Source organism: Melanerpes formicivorus, unplaced genomic scaffold, assembly GCF_026170545.1.
Source record: "Melanerpes formicivorus ecotype bairdi unplaced genomic scaffold, bMelFor1.0.p_v2 SCAF_50, whole genome shotgun sequence".
In the NCBI taxonomy this organism is placed as follows: Eukaryota; Metazoa; Chordata; class Aves; order Piciformes; family Picidae; genus Melanerpes; species Melanerpes formicivorus.
This window is the reverse complement of record NW_027142402.1, coordinates 2,783,136-2,797,005: the sequence shown is the minus strand read 5'-3', so window position 1 is coordinate 2,797,005 and position 13,870 is coordinate 2,783,136.

The following is a 13,870-nucleotide window of genomic DNA, read 5'->3' as shown; positions in this document are numbered from 1 at the left end:
CTGCTGTGAAGAGAATGAATTCTTCCTTGTTTACCAGAAATTGTTGTTTTGATTTGTTTTGTTGGTGTTTTTCTTTCCCTTCTTCTTCTTCTTTTTCCTATTTATTATTTGGCTGTTAGAAACAACAAGATAGAATTTACATCATTCTTTCCCTACGTGTTGACAAGTGAAAAGTCTCAGAGGTTTTCCCCCGGTTGTGGTTCACATTGAAGCATCCACAGAATTTCTTTCCTGATAAACAGGAACAAATAAACAAACTGAGTCACACATAATTGGAAACAAAGGTTATGATTCTCAATTAAAGCTGATTAAAGGTTGTAAACCCTAATTCCATATCTTTACCTTGCCCTCTGCAGGTTTGGTTAGGTTTTTTTTCTTCCAAGGAATTAGTTTTACAAAGCAGCGCTGCTCAGCAGAGTGAAAGTTCATTCAATGTTCAGATAACATCTGTAGATCTCTCTCCTGGGTAATGGCTGGAACCATTGCAGGCTGATCACCTGCCTGCCCGTGGCAAGTGGATAATGAATTCCTCTTTCTTTACTCTGCTTGCATGTGCACCTTTTTCTTTACCTCTTAAACTGTCTTTATCTCACCCATGAGTTGTCTCACTTTTACCCTTCTGAATCTCTCCTCCATCCTGTAGAGCGTGGAGGGGTGGTGGTCACCAAACAGCTGTGTGGTGCTTAGCTGCCTACTAGGGTTAAACCACAACAGACAGGCATGGGCAAAGGCAAATAAAATGTGAGGGTTTAGTGAGATGTGCAGCCAGGCCTTGACAATCTCTCTGTTATTTCACAAAGGAGTGCTTGGTCATCTCTCCCGAGTCTGTGCACTGCTGGGATCCCCTCTTCATAGTGAGATGCAAGAGAGATAGTAAGCATGTTTCCAGATCTCACTCTTACTTTGCTGTTAGTAGCTGGCATTCGTTGCCCACTTTGTTTTCCAAAAGATGTCCCAAGGGCTACCTGCTGTCCCAAAGAACCCACTGGTTTTTAAAAGTAAAGTCCACTCCAGCTAAAATAAAGACATGAGGTTACTCTATGGCTAGCAAACTGCCAGAGAGAAAGAGCTTGCAAGAGCTGAATCAAGAAAAGGAGACCATTTTTGTTTCTTGTGATAATGGAAAACCTAACCTGCCCTTGGTACAGAAAAGAAGCCCTCCTGCTGGCAGCTCTAGACAGAGATGAGCCAAGCAGCATAGGATCCCAGCTCAGCTGGTGCAGAGGCAAGCCACATCTGTCCTCTGCACTCTGGAAAACACTGTGCAAGAAACAGGAGTAAGGATTCAGGAGAAGACTTCATTGTTCCTATTCCTTTGCACCAGGATCCAGGCAAAGCACATGCCTGATGCACAAGGACAGAAGGATGCCCTGGTTAGCTCAGAAAAAAAGGAAGAGCTTCATGACTTTTTTGGGTTTGGATTTAAAATTTCTTTACATAATATCTTTCGTTTCTTCCTAAAATCAATAGATTAACTTCAGTAGAGACAATAGCAAGAGGGGAAACAATAAATCAGTTTGAACATTAATTAAACTGTGCTACAAGAAGAATTAAAAAGTCTTAATGAGTGACAATGACCCTACCAAAACACATCCTCTTTCCTGATCTCTTAAACAGCTTGCAGGGAAGCCCAAAAGATTGCATGACACGCTGGCACATCCACTCCAGCAAATGCTGGTTTGTTTTCTCAGCCCCAGCTTTGCCAAGTGGGAGATGATGATTCCCCAAGGGAAAGCCTGGGTCCATTGGGACGTGCCTAAGATGGGTGAGTAAAAAAACCTCTGTGTTTGCCCACGGCGTATGTGTGTAAGTCATCGCTCCTCTGGGCCTCCAGATAGCTTGCACAACCTCCTCTTTGGTGGTTTTATTTTCTTAATAAAAACTTAAGTGGAACAAGCACAACATTTTAATTGAGAACTGGATCACATTAGAAATGGAATAGAAGAGATGGGAGAGCAGCAGTCAACCTTGCCCTAAACACCTCCTGTCTTGCCTGCCTCCCTCCCTCCCCTTCACCTTGGATACTTCAGCTACCTACAAATGATCTCAAAACCAAAAAGCCACTCAATTATGGTGGATTTTAAGATAATGTATTATCAACAGTGCCTTGGAGGCAACATTCTCACACCCAGAATTAATTGTTAAACCTTTCAAATACTCTTCCGGCCACATTTTGGGCCTCAACTTTGTATCCAACAAGTGGACTTATAACAAAGCATTCAATCCAGTCAAACCAAAGAGAAATGGAGCACTTCCATGAAAACTTCTTCTTATATTCCTTTGATCTCTCTCAGATGGGCTTGGTTATTGAATGCTCATCCAACATCCACCAGTTTTGTGTTAACCATCTCCTAGGTAAATATGATAGAGCCCATGGACAAAGCAGAGGTAACACTGCCTGGAAATACTTCTCCATAGAAGCACAATTCATGTGATATAGACAGTGAGATCTTCACTGATGCTAGACAATGTTAAGAGTAGAGATCTACAGTAGGTCTGGAAAAGTACCACTGGCTGCTTCAGCAAAAGTAAATCCTGATTGTGCCAATAGGCTGTATTCAGACAGGACTTTCTCAATGCCTTGGTCTAAGTTTGTGGAGTCTCCTCTTGCAGAATTTCAGCTCCCCAAGGTGCTTTCACCTCTGCTCTTAGAGCAGCTGAGCTTCTTTGACCCAGCTTTTAATAATAAAATCACCCAGTAACAAAGATATAAATACATATTTTAAAGCCTCACACTTTTCCCTGACAGCTGTCAGTCACCTTGCTCACATAACCATTAGCAGGTGGTCTGAGCTCACAGTGATGGGTGCCAATTGAAAACAGCATATGAAGCCTGAAAACATTCAAACCACATTTAGACTCACATTTTGTGTTACTTCTCATCTCTGCCTATCAATAGAGGCAGGATTGGCTTTTGGTTTGGGGTTTTTTTCCCCTGCAAGTCTCAACACTGTGGTATTTGGATGCCTCCCAGGTACAGGAAAGTGAGGAGAATCCTGTAGCAACCTGTTAACAGGAGTACTTCTTTATCCCTGCTTGACAGATGCAGAACCAGAAACACAGAGAGGTTATGTGGCCCCCACAAATTCACAAAGTACATCTGGGGCAGGCCTGGGAGAAAACTCAGGGCTTGATTTCTTGCCCAGTGTGAAACCATAACAGTTTAACCATAACCAGCACAACATCCATTCCTGCCCTCTTGCTGAATCTCTGTATTCTTCCTTCCATCACTCAGCAAGTTCTCATTTCACTGGCAGGAGCTTTTCTTTCTCTGCTCCCAGGCACTCTCCCAAATACCATAATGGTTGTCCAGTTCACACCAGTTTCTCCTGTATGTGAGAGGAGGAGCAGATCATCCAGGGCTGTTCACACCTATCAGGGTCCATGCAGGGTTCTGTTTCTGTGAGCCCTTGCAATTCCAGCGGTTGGACTTGGTGATTTAAAGGTCTTGTCCAATCAAAGCAATTCTGTGATTCAGATTTTCCACAAGTTTAACTGAATTTTAACGGAACATTTTCTAATGTTTTGCCCCTGCATGCTCCAGAAGACTGCTGGCAGAAAACAACAAACTACTGCCCTTCAGCATCAGCATCCTCTTGAACTGATTATTGACTTTAAAATGTTAGAGATTTAGAATCACAGAATGGTCTGGGTTGAAAAGGACCTCCAAAGGTCATCCACTCCAACCCCCTGCAGTCAGCAGGGACATCCTCCACTAGAGGTTGTCCAGAGCCTTGTCAAACCTCACCTTGAATACCTCCAGGGATGGGGCCCCTACCACCTCCCTGGGCAACCTATTTCAGTGTTCCACTACCCTCATGGTTGTAGCGAGTTTCACAATGGTAAAGAACTTTTTTGTTTCCATCTTGGCTTTATTTTTCACCACACAGATTAGAAATCAGGAAATAAAAGAAATTAAACAAAACAAAACAAAGTAGAAAATAAAATGAAATGAATAAACCAAAACAAAATAAATAAACCAAACCAAACTGAAGTAGAAAATAAAATCAAAGCAAATAAACGAAACAGAACAAAATCAAGTAGAAAATCAAATCAAATCAAATAAATAAACCAAGAAATAAATAAAACAAAGCAAAACAAAACAAAATAAAATAAACCAAAATAAAATAAATGAAATTAGATGAAATGTGGTTTTGGGGAGAGATTAACTCAGTACATAATTCACAGCTCTGACACTTTGGTGCAGGGAATGGCCTTGATGGTTGCTTGAAATCCCCAGCAGCTCCTCTCATCTCTGAGGCTATGAATCTACAATCTCCACTGATGATACTCCGGGGTATAAACTTGCCACAGATTTGCTGTGAAACCATGTAAAATAAAACTTGGCCACTCCACTTTTTTTTGAAGGGAAGTGAAGACAAGACATAGAAATACAGGTGGGGGGAGTGGATTTTTCCATGCAGCTATGCAGGATCCGCTGCCAGTTTATTGTCAGTCCAGATCCTGGAGGCAGCACGTTGTACGAGGCTCTTGGTCTGTGCTTTTAATGATCAGTTTACATTCTGCAGCCTTCACTGGTTCAAAGGAAAGGCAGAAAACGTGGAGGGAGTGCACCCTAATGGCTCAGAAATCCCCACACAAATAACAGAAGGGAAGCTTTTCTTAAAGCCATTCCCTAGATTTCCCTGACTCATGTGTTTTTTAGCACCGGGGAGTGACTGTAATGTCAGCTCATCAAACTGTTTTGCTCCTGACAGTGCTGAAGTCAGAACTTCAGGAGGCTGTAACGAAATGAACTCCATCCAAAAAAATCCAGACAATTGTGCAACGGCAAAGCAGTGACCTGTTCGAATCTGTCTTATCTTAAATACATCACACGGAATGTCGACTCTCTGAGCTCTTCTCCATCCTTTAATAGTTTCATTGACACTCATCCCTCTACCCCTTTATGAGCACAAGTCAAAATAGGAATTAGTGAATCACTGGCACATGATTTTTATGTGGGGGAAAAAAAACACAGCCCAAGCTATTGCCCCCCCCCCCCCTTTTCTTCTCCCATAGAGAAAAGAAACACAACACAAAAACAAAGCCCCAACGTTTGGAAATGTGAACATGTGGGTGCTGCCCACAAGAATGCAGTGAATGATCCCTGGTTCTCCACTGCTTTCTGTCTGAACACTTTAAAAGGTAATAAAAAGCCCCACCACTTAAATCTCGCAGTGTATCACATTCTACGTGCTAGCAATAAAAGCTAAGTACACTTAAATACATATCTACATCTCTTTAACAATTTTATTGTTACACTTAGCTTTGCAGTTGTTAACTGCTTTGCTTTAAGCAGGAGCTTTTCATGTTGTTTCTGGCAGCTGTGGCTTTTCCCATCAAATGCTACTTCTCTAAGCCACTTCATTAACATCAAAGGCAGGTGAATTATTTAAGGATTAGAATGAAATACTTCTTACTAACAATTGTTAATTGACTTCAGATTAGTGCTTTGGCACTGCTTAATGGAGCTGCTGTAACATACCTTGACTGTGGATGTTGGCCAGGAACCCGCAAACCTAAGATGCTCAAAACCAGGTTCATAGATTCATAGAATGAGTTGGAAGGGACCCGAAAGATCATCTAATCCCACCCCCCTGTCATGAGCAGGGACACCTTTCACTTGACCTCATCCAACCTGGCCTTGAACACCTCCAGGGAGGAGACATCCACAAGATTCTCCATTCAGTGGCAAAGTCTCATATGACACCTTGGTGGTTTCCTGAGTTGAGGAGAAGAGGAAGGAAGACAGGACAATTTTTAGTGGAATAGAATCACAAGTCAGTGATTCATGAAATCCTGTTCTGTCTTGTGCTGCTCATAAATGGATAGAGAGATGATTCTCTGTGAAATGGTAGCTCCACGAGTTTCATTTCAAGTGATAATTTGAGTTGATATAAAATCCAACAGATTCCCTTTTGTCAAAACTTCTGAGGAGCAGTTTGTTCCAGGGTGGGGGAAAAAAGTCAGCACCTGGCAGTTGGAACAGGACACTCTTTAAGTGGCAGCATCAGCAGTTGGGCAGCTTCAGCACTTTAGAGTTTCAACCTGCATGCAGCTTTATGTTTGTCCTTTGGAAAGTTTTCACCAGAAGTGGCACTTTGGCAGCATGCTTTAGAACATCAGATTTTTTTTTCAGGGGGTCTTTTCTCCCCAAATACTTTGACTGCTCTGTGTTCAAGCATGGCCATGACACCCTTAAACCAGCCTCACAAAAATGCTGCTGTCTCAGCCAGGCTGGGGGCATTACTCTCTATGGAGGCTCACCATTTTCATGTCACTTTAGTGGGAAGCCAGTTGGGTGGTCTTTTTTGTATGGCTCTCTGGTGAACTTCATCCCACCACTTGCATCAGCACAAAAGCTTTGTGCCACCTAAAACCCACTCTATTTCCCTGAGGTGTGTATGGCACATGGGCAGCATAAGTCTCCGCTGAGGGCTCCCTGGAGTGTTTAGGTGAGGACACAGAGAGCTGCCTCTGGTGTCAGGGGAGTGCAAGGTGGGGTTTTTGAGGCTAGCTGACCAGTCACTTGTTGCAACCCTACAGGAAGCTTGAGCTCATAACTGTAGAATGTGCTAGGTGGCTTTGCTAGCATGATTTACCAGGTAAGGCTCTGCAAAACCCACCAGCTGTCATTTGCATAGGGTTTGGAAAATGGAGCTGGCGTGCTCACTTTGGGACATCCCCTCCACTATTTGTACCCTTGAGTTTCAGTATTGTGTGAACCTGAAAACTCAGAGTGAAACTGGCCACAGCCATGCAGACATCATCGCTGAACCTGGCAGTGTTGGTACAGACTGGAGCATCTCCCGTCCCATTTCCAGTCTGCAGAGAGGAGGCTTTGGTGAGGGATAAAGCTGTATGTCAGCTGCCTGCCCTCTGCACCAGGAACTCACAGGTGCTGCCTGTGTCTCCTCTGCAGCATGCCCACGTGCTTGTGTCTGACTTGTTTAAAGCTGGGAGCTGTGTGGAGGAGGAGAATAGATAAACTGAGCCAACAGTTTGCTGGAGTCTTTTCATTTTTGGTCCAATTTATTACAAATATAAAAGATTTCTTTTCAAAACCAAGGTAGATTTGCCATCTCTAGCCAGGCTCTGGGCAGCCTGATCTAGTTGAGGATGCCCCTGCTTGCTGAGAGGGGGTTGGACTAGATGACCTTTGGAGGTCCCTTCCAACCCAGACCATTCTTTGGTTCTGTGATTCTATGATCTCTGAAGGACTTTTACAGCTCAGCTGAGCAGAGAGGCACTCCTTATTTTGTAGAAGAGTCCTTTTTGGTTCATATCAAAGAGCCTGACTTGCTTGAAACTAATCTTAAGGTAATCTACAACTTCAGCAGGTTTAAAAAGATAACTTTACACATCCACAAGAGATGACTTTATACAGAAATGAGTTTAAAATCAGGAATTTCTGCTAAAGACACAAATCCATGCATGCAACAGACACAGACATTCAGGAGAGTCATTTTCTTCATAAAAACCTAGTGAATGTTAGGTGAGTAAGAGGAAAAACTCCACATTTCAGTCTGTTGGGTTTAAAGCTTTCCCTATTTTCTAGCAAAGCAGCAGAACAACCATTCTGATCATCGGTTTTGTAACAAGTACTTGAAAGCTGCTAACAAGTGAGAGGCAATGAATTTAAAGGCATGTTTTAATGGGGAAAAAACATCAAACATTTCTTATAGAAATCCACAGAATTCTGTTTTCACACAGCACCAATCTATTACTCTAAACAAAGATTCCAGATTTACAGATAATACTGAAAGAAGTAATATCCCCACCATAAAAAGGGGATTTCATAGGTGTCCCCATCATAAGAAGGGCACTGAGCTGTTGGAATGAGGCCAGAGGAAGATGATCCAAGGGCTGGAGCACCTCTGCTATGAGGATAGGCTGGGGGTGTTCAGATTGGAGATGAGAAGGCTTCAGGGAGACCTTAGAGCTACCTTCCAGTACCTGAAGAGATCCTACAGGAAGGCTGCAGAGGGACTTTTCCTGAGGGTGTCTAAAGATAGGACAAGGGGGAGTGGTTTGAAGCTGAGGGAGAGTAGGATTAGACTGGATCTGAGGAAGAATTTCTTCAGTGTGAGGGAGGTGTTGCTTTGACAGTAGTAGGTAAATCTGGTTCAGAATGATCAGCTGAGTTTGCCATTACCATTGCTGGTGGATAGCAGAGTGGTAACAGCACAAATCCCAGCCTGTGGTGCTATGTGGAGGAAGACAAGAATGTAGTTTGGAGGGGAAAACTTAACATGCCTGTGATCATATGATCACAGCCACTTCACATGTCATGGGTGTAGAACCTTCTCAGCCCATGGTATTGAGAGGACTAAAACCTAGCAGGTTTGTGGGTGAGGTACCCCTGTCCATTTCCTGATCTTTCTGCCTGGTTGCACAGCCTGGCTAGCTCTGAACAGGCAGAGAGAACCATTGCCATGTGATTGCCACTCAGACATTGTCTCTGTAATTTAGATTATGAAAGGCTTGTGGTGACTTTCAGGTTTTGTCATCAATAGCTTGTTCTTGGCGTGGGTGGTGTAGCTGTGCCAAGCCCAGTACGTGATGATGAGAGCGTGAACTATTTCAGGTACTCTGAGATAACAACTTTGCTGTGCTTAATTAAATCCCAGATTAATTCAGTAGGAAGAACAATCTGGAGTGTATCTGTACCACAGTGTCTGAAGTTTATCAAAATTATGTCATCAAGTGTAGAAATCTCAGACGTGGAGGCTGAACCTTAAAGGGAGAAGGAGGAGGTAAGGTCCCCCTGGCACTCCTGCCACTCCTTTCCAAGCCCCATGGAAAAGCTAAGTGCATCAAATGCCCTGTTTGTTCTGGTTGTGTGCTGGCAGCTGGTGTTACAATGCACTGACAGCAAATGTACAACCTCCCTCCACCTTTTTCTCCAAGGTACAGGATTGTTGGAATCTTTAAACCCTCCTGAATCTTCATTTCTAAGCAGTGACTTGCATTGGTCCCCTCCACAGACTTACAACCTTCCTCCTGCCCAACCTTCCTCCCATCGCCCTGCCTCTACTAAGCTGTACAGCTGTCCAGGCTGTTCCACTTGATGGTCTTTGGGCATTTGGAATCTCTTGGTTTGCATACATCACTGAAATCTTGGCTGTGGGTTTTTTCTACTCTCTTTTCTTCTTCCCTTTAATTTATAATGATAGAAAACATCTTAGTGGTTGGGCAGCGAGGACTGGTGAGATCAGACAGGAGAATTGCACATCATTAATTTAAGTGGAGGGAATAAACTTGATCCCATAACAAAACTGAGCCTGAAGATCACTCTGTTGCCCCTGGAGATGTAACATATCACAGGACAGAACAGCTAAGCCCCACTCCTCACTTTAAATGGCCATCAACTGTGGCTTATCAAAGTAGGAAAGCATGGATGACTCAGTTTCCTGCAAGTACAAGCTTAATGATACTCCACAGCGCAGCCCAGAGAAACGGGAGGTGGTGAAATGCTCCGTGCTTGACCCTAATGAGCAGTGTTCAGGATGTTGGTCAATGCTTTTCAAATGAAAACAAGCTCCGGTTTGTCCTATAAAATGAGGAATGCAACACAGCAAATTGGGTCTGCTCCTCAGAAAGCTCAGTGACAGCAGTGACTAAGAATTTTATACCGTGGTGAGTAATACCGCTCCGCACGGCCCTGCAGGAGAAGGAACAGTTTAGCACAGCCTATACTCAGAGCTATAGAAACTCATCTTCATGGAAACTGCCACTCGAGTGGCACTGATGGCCTTGCACGTTGTGAGCACAGCAGCAAAGCAAAACAATGCTGGGAAACAGATTGGTTTTGCTCTCAGCTGCTACGTGCCGATGAAGCTTTTATTAAATCATGTTGGCTTGCTCTGGCAGCAGCTTCAAACTTACCTCCCAAAATTCTGAGGACCTGGGACCTGCTCCCTCTCCTGTTGCAAATATTTGTAAGCCAGTGCAAGGTGAATTGGTACACCAAAGCTTTTGGGGTTTAGAAAGCGGAGGAACAGGCTGCCCACATGCAAACTAATGACAGTGTTGCTGTGCTCTTTCTTTCCAGTGAAGCTGCATGCACGGAGTGGAGGGATGTGTAATCACTACCAGCTACTTGGCAGCTCCTCTCTAAGTTAAAAAGATAATTGCTGTGTTGGACCATGTGGTCCTTGCAGCTCATGAATGCAGCTCTCACTGAAGCATAGAATCATAGGATCACTTCAGTTGGCAAAGACCTTTAAGATCATCGAGTCCAACAGTTATCTAACTCTACCGAGCCTGTTGCTAAGCCGTAGCCCCTAGTAGCACAGGAATTCATGTAGATTTGCCTGGAAGGAGTGAGGGCAGTGTAGGATCACCCTTCTCAGAAGGAGAGGAGGGAGAAGAAATCATGCTGCCAGCTTTGCAAGTTGAAAGTCCTCCTCATTCCCCAGCTGCCAGCTGTGCTGTGTTTCTAGTGCAGCCATGGCATAAGCTTGGGTTGTCACCTGTGGGCCTCTTCTGAAAAGCAGCAGATTGGTGAGGAATCTGTTCTGAAAAGCTCCAGTTAAGAAAACATCACAGATGAGGATCACAGAGCCTTGAAACAGATTTTCTTCTTTTTAGGCCAAACTTTCACTCTGGCCATTTCAGTGATGGAATGTGCTTCCCCAAATAAAGCAAAGAAACAATGGTGGGGAAAGGTAATATCTTTTATTACACCAGCCAGGGAAAAACCAGACAAACTTCAAGGCAGACCACTTGTTCCTTAGCTACAAACAAGCACATCCATAAAATCTGGCTGATCATATGGCTGGCTGTGTTCATGCCTCCTGTGATTCATTTTTCCAAAAGCATTTTGTGTTCCTCTGGTTTCAGTGAGGTTAATTTTATGATCTTCTTTTGTTTTTTTAACATACATAAGAGCTAACCTATTTTGTGCCATTCTCAATTCTACCTTTTAAAGGAAATGACTCCAGAACTCACCTTGGGAGAAGAAAAATGCAAGGCAAACAGAACCACTATTGATTTCCAGTTCATCCATTAAGAACCAGTACAGTGTTGCCAATGCTGTCCTTTACAATCCAGCTACATACATGGCAGTAGGAAAACCCTGATCCTTACCTACCTTGCTGTGAAATGAGTTGTGGCTCAGCACTTTCAGATGGTGCACACAGTCTCCCAGATTTCCAACAGCACTGTTGCTGTTCACTTCCCCCATGATCATATCATGTGGCTCCAGTTAATATGAGAGCCTGTAAATAAAAAATTACAATGGTAAATGCTATAACTACACAGTAAGAGACTTGTCCTGAAAATCCTAAACAGCTGCTGGGAGCGCATTTAAGACAATTTACACTGATAATTGTTGAAGAACTTGCATGCCTAGGCTGGAGCTGTGGTCAAAGCTCACTTTCAGGTCTGGAGTTTAACTGTCTGTATCTGCGTGACAACAAACACTCTGTATTTCTGTCTGCACTTCACATCCTATCACATGCTAAGACCATGCATGTAGCAGATGTTCTTTGCGGTGCTAAAACTCGTTTGGGGCTTGCTTAGCATGCAGACTGAATGTGCCCATGGCTGTGCACTTTATTGTGCCCCTTCTGACAGCTAACACGAGGCTAATTGTAAGTCCTGAATGTTGGTGTGACTCTGTGACTGAACAACCGCCCTCCAACAGTTGAAGCTTCTACTGGCCTGTGGCTCACAGCAAATCAGAGATATGTCAGAGTGTACAAGAATAAATCATCAATGAAGTACTAATTTGCTTCCACTTCTGCTGCTCTTTACAGCAGTCTCCAGGGTCTTAATTCTGTAGATGTGTGGAATAACAGAAGGCTACTAAAATTAATAACAGTTTAAGAATAATCTTCTTTGCACTGCCTGAGTACAGCAAACAATTTCACCTAATTTACTTCACCACGTACTTACTTTTGCTGGTTCATTCTCTGTAACCTGTAGACCTTCCTGAGCTGATTCCTCACACATTCACAGGAATAATAAACGCCAGTAAGATTGAGAGGCCAGAAATGAGCAGTGGGGTGAAGAGAAAGAGAAAAAGAAGGGAGGGCTGACAGGTATTGTTTATGTGAATGATATTGTTTGTGCACTCTGCCTAGATCCAGACATATACCATCAGCTCTGCTGATCAGACCGACTGTGTCCTGATATGGGCTAACTCTTTACTATCAGAAGCTTCTGGAGATGCAGAAGCCTTCAGCATGTTGAAGGATCCTGGATGGAAGAAGCTTCCTTTTCAGTCATAAGTGGTTTTTAAGAATTAGTACATTGCAACTCATTTTCTTGAAAGGAACTAAATTCACAGCAAGGAGACCTTGACCCACTGAGCTGGTTCTTCAGTTCACATGGCTAGAAGGGACCAGCACACAGCATGAAAGAATAGCTCAGTCCCTGTTCCCATCAAACCCTTGACCTCTCTGTGAGACTGCCAACATGGATACCAGTTATGGAAGTAATTTAGTGCACAAACAAGTATTTACCAGGAATTAAACTGAGACCACCAAACACATTTCACAGTGGAGACCAAGCAGTCGTTAGGCTGAGGCAATTTTAGGTCACTACCATCTTGGGTCTGATTCAAGAAAGAAACCTCAAGATAAAAGTCTCTACATCCCATCATCCAAGTCCCTGAGGCATTCAGGCCCTGAGTTATTTTTCTGTTATAAACATAATCCCTCCATGAGATAAGGAGTTTCACTGTACATTCAGTAATCCAGGAAAAGATTAGGAACAGAGAAGGGAAGGAAAAAAATAAAGGGGGGGGGGGGGGGGGGGCATCTGAAACATTTTGCAGAGACAGAGAAAGTGCAGTGTTCGTGTGAAGAAACAAGAAGAAGGTCCAGCACTCCTCCCTAATCCAAGAGGAGTTAATTATTCTAAGGGAGGAGCAGGGATCTGTCCTCCAGGAGCTCACTGCTGGCATGAGACACTTTGTTACTCCCTTAATAACGTTTCTCCATTGAGCTGTCTTGGTCATGTATTTGCTCAGCTTTAAATACTTCTGCTTTGTTGCTGTCTTCATTTTGTTTGTTCTTTCTGTGAGTCCCAAACTGAGGGTGAATTGCCTTCTCCCACAGATTTCAACCCCCATGAAGGAGCAGCAATGAAGAGCACAGTACTGTCTGTAAGCAACACATCCCATGTAGGCAGTAAAAAAGTCCAGAGGGTATTTGCTATCTGTTTGTGCAGCATGTTTCAGCTCCTACAGGGAGCTGGTTTCTTTTCCTCACCTTTTTGCACTCACAAATTAAAATTCTTCTGCCCCTTCCCACCCTGAATATTTGCTTTCTAGATAAGGAGGCCAGGCAATATTACAGCCCCCTGCTCTGAGAATGGGACACAGAGTAAATATGTTTCTGGGTAGCTATGGAGTGGTGCACTCTTACACACTATTCAGTACCAGAGTCCAGCCTATCCTGTGGATGTTGTTAAATGTGTCAGCAGCCAGAAATATTCAAAAGATCACTTACCTGATTTTGTGCCTGTGGATGAGCACACCCCAACATTTCATTTTAGCTGTCTTCTCATCACTGCTGGAGAAAGTCTACTCACTGGCAACAGTCCTGCTGCGCAGGGAAAAGACACTCTCAGTCAAGACAATCTAGCTAACTAGCTTTCTGCTGAGGCCAGAGTTGGTAGGGACTATCCTTCCTCCGTGGCATGGCTCATTCCTTTACATACAGTTATTACTGGTATTAAGCTGGCTCATCTCTAGATGGGACCTTACAGCAAAAGAAGGCTCCTAATGAGTTTAACTCTAGCATAAAGCAGTGAGTATGATAAAGTGGTTTAGTTATTATGTGTAATAATAGTCAAACCCTGCTCTTCAGTAGTGATTTTTTTCTTCAGTAGAAAGGAAGTGTGTAATTCAAGTGAT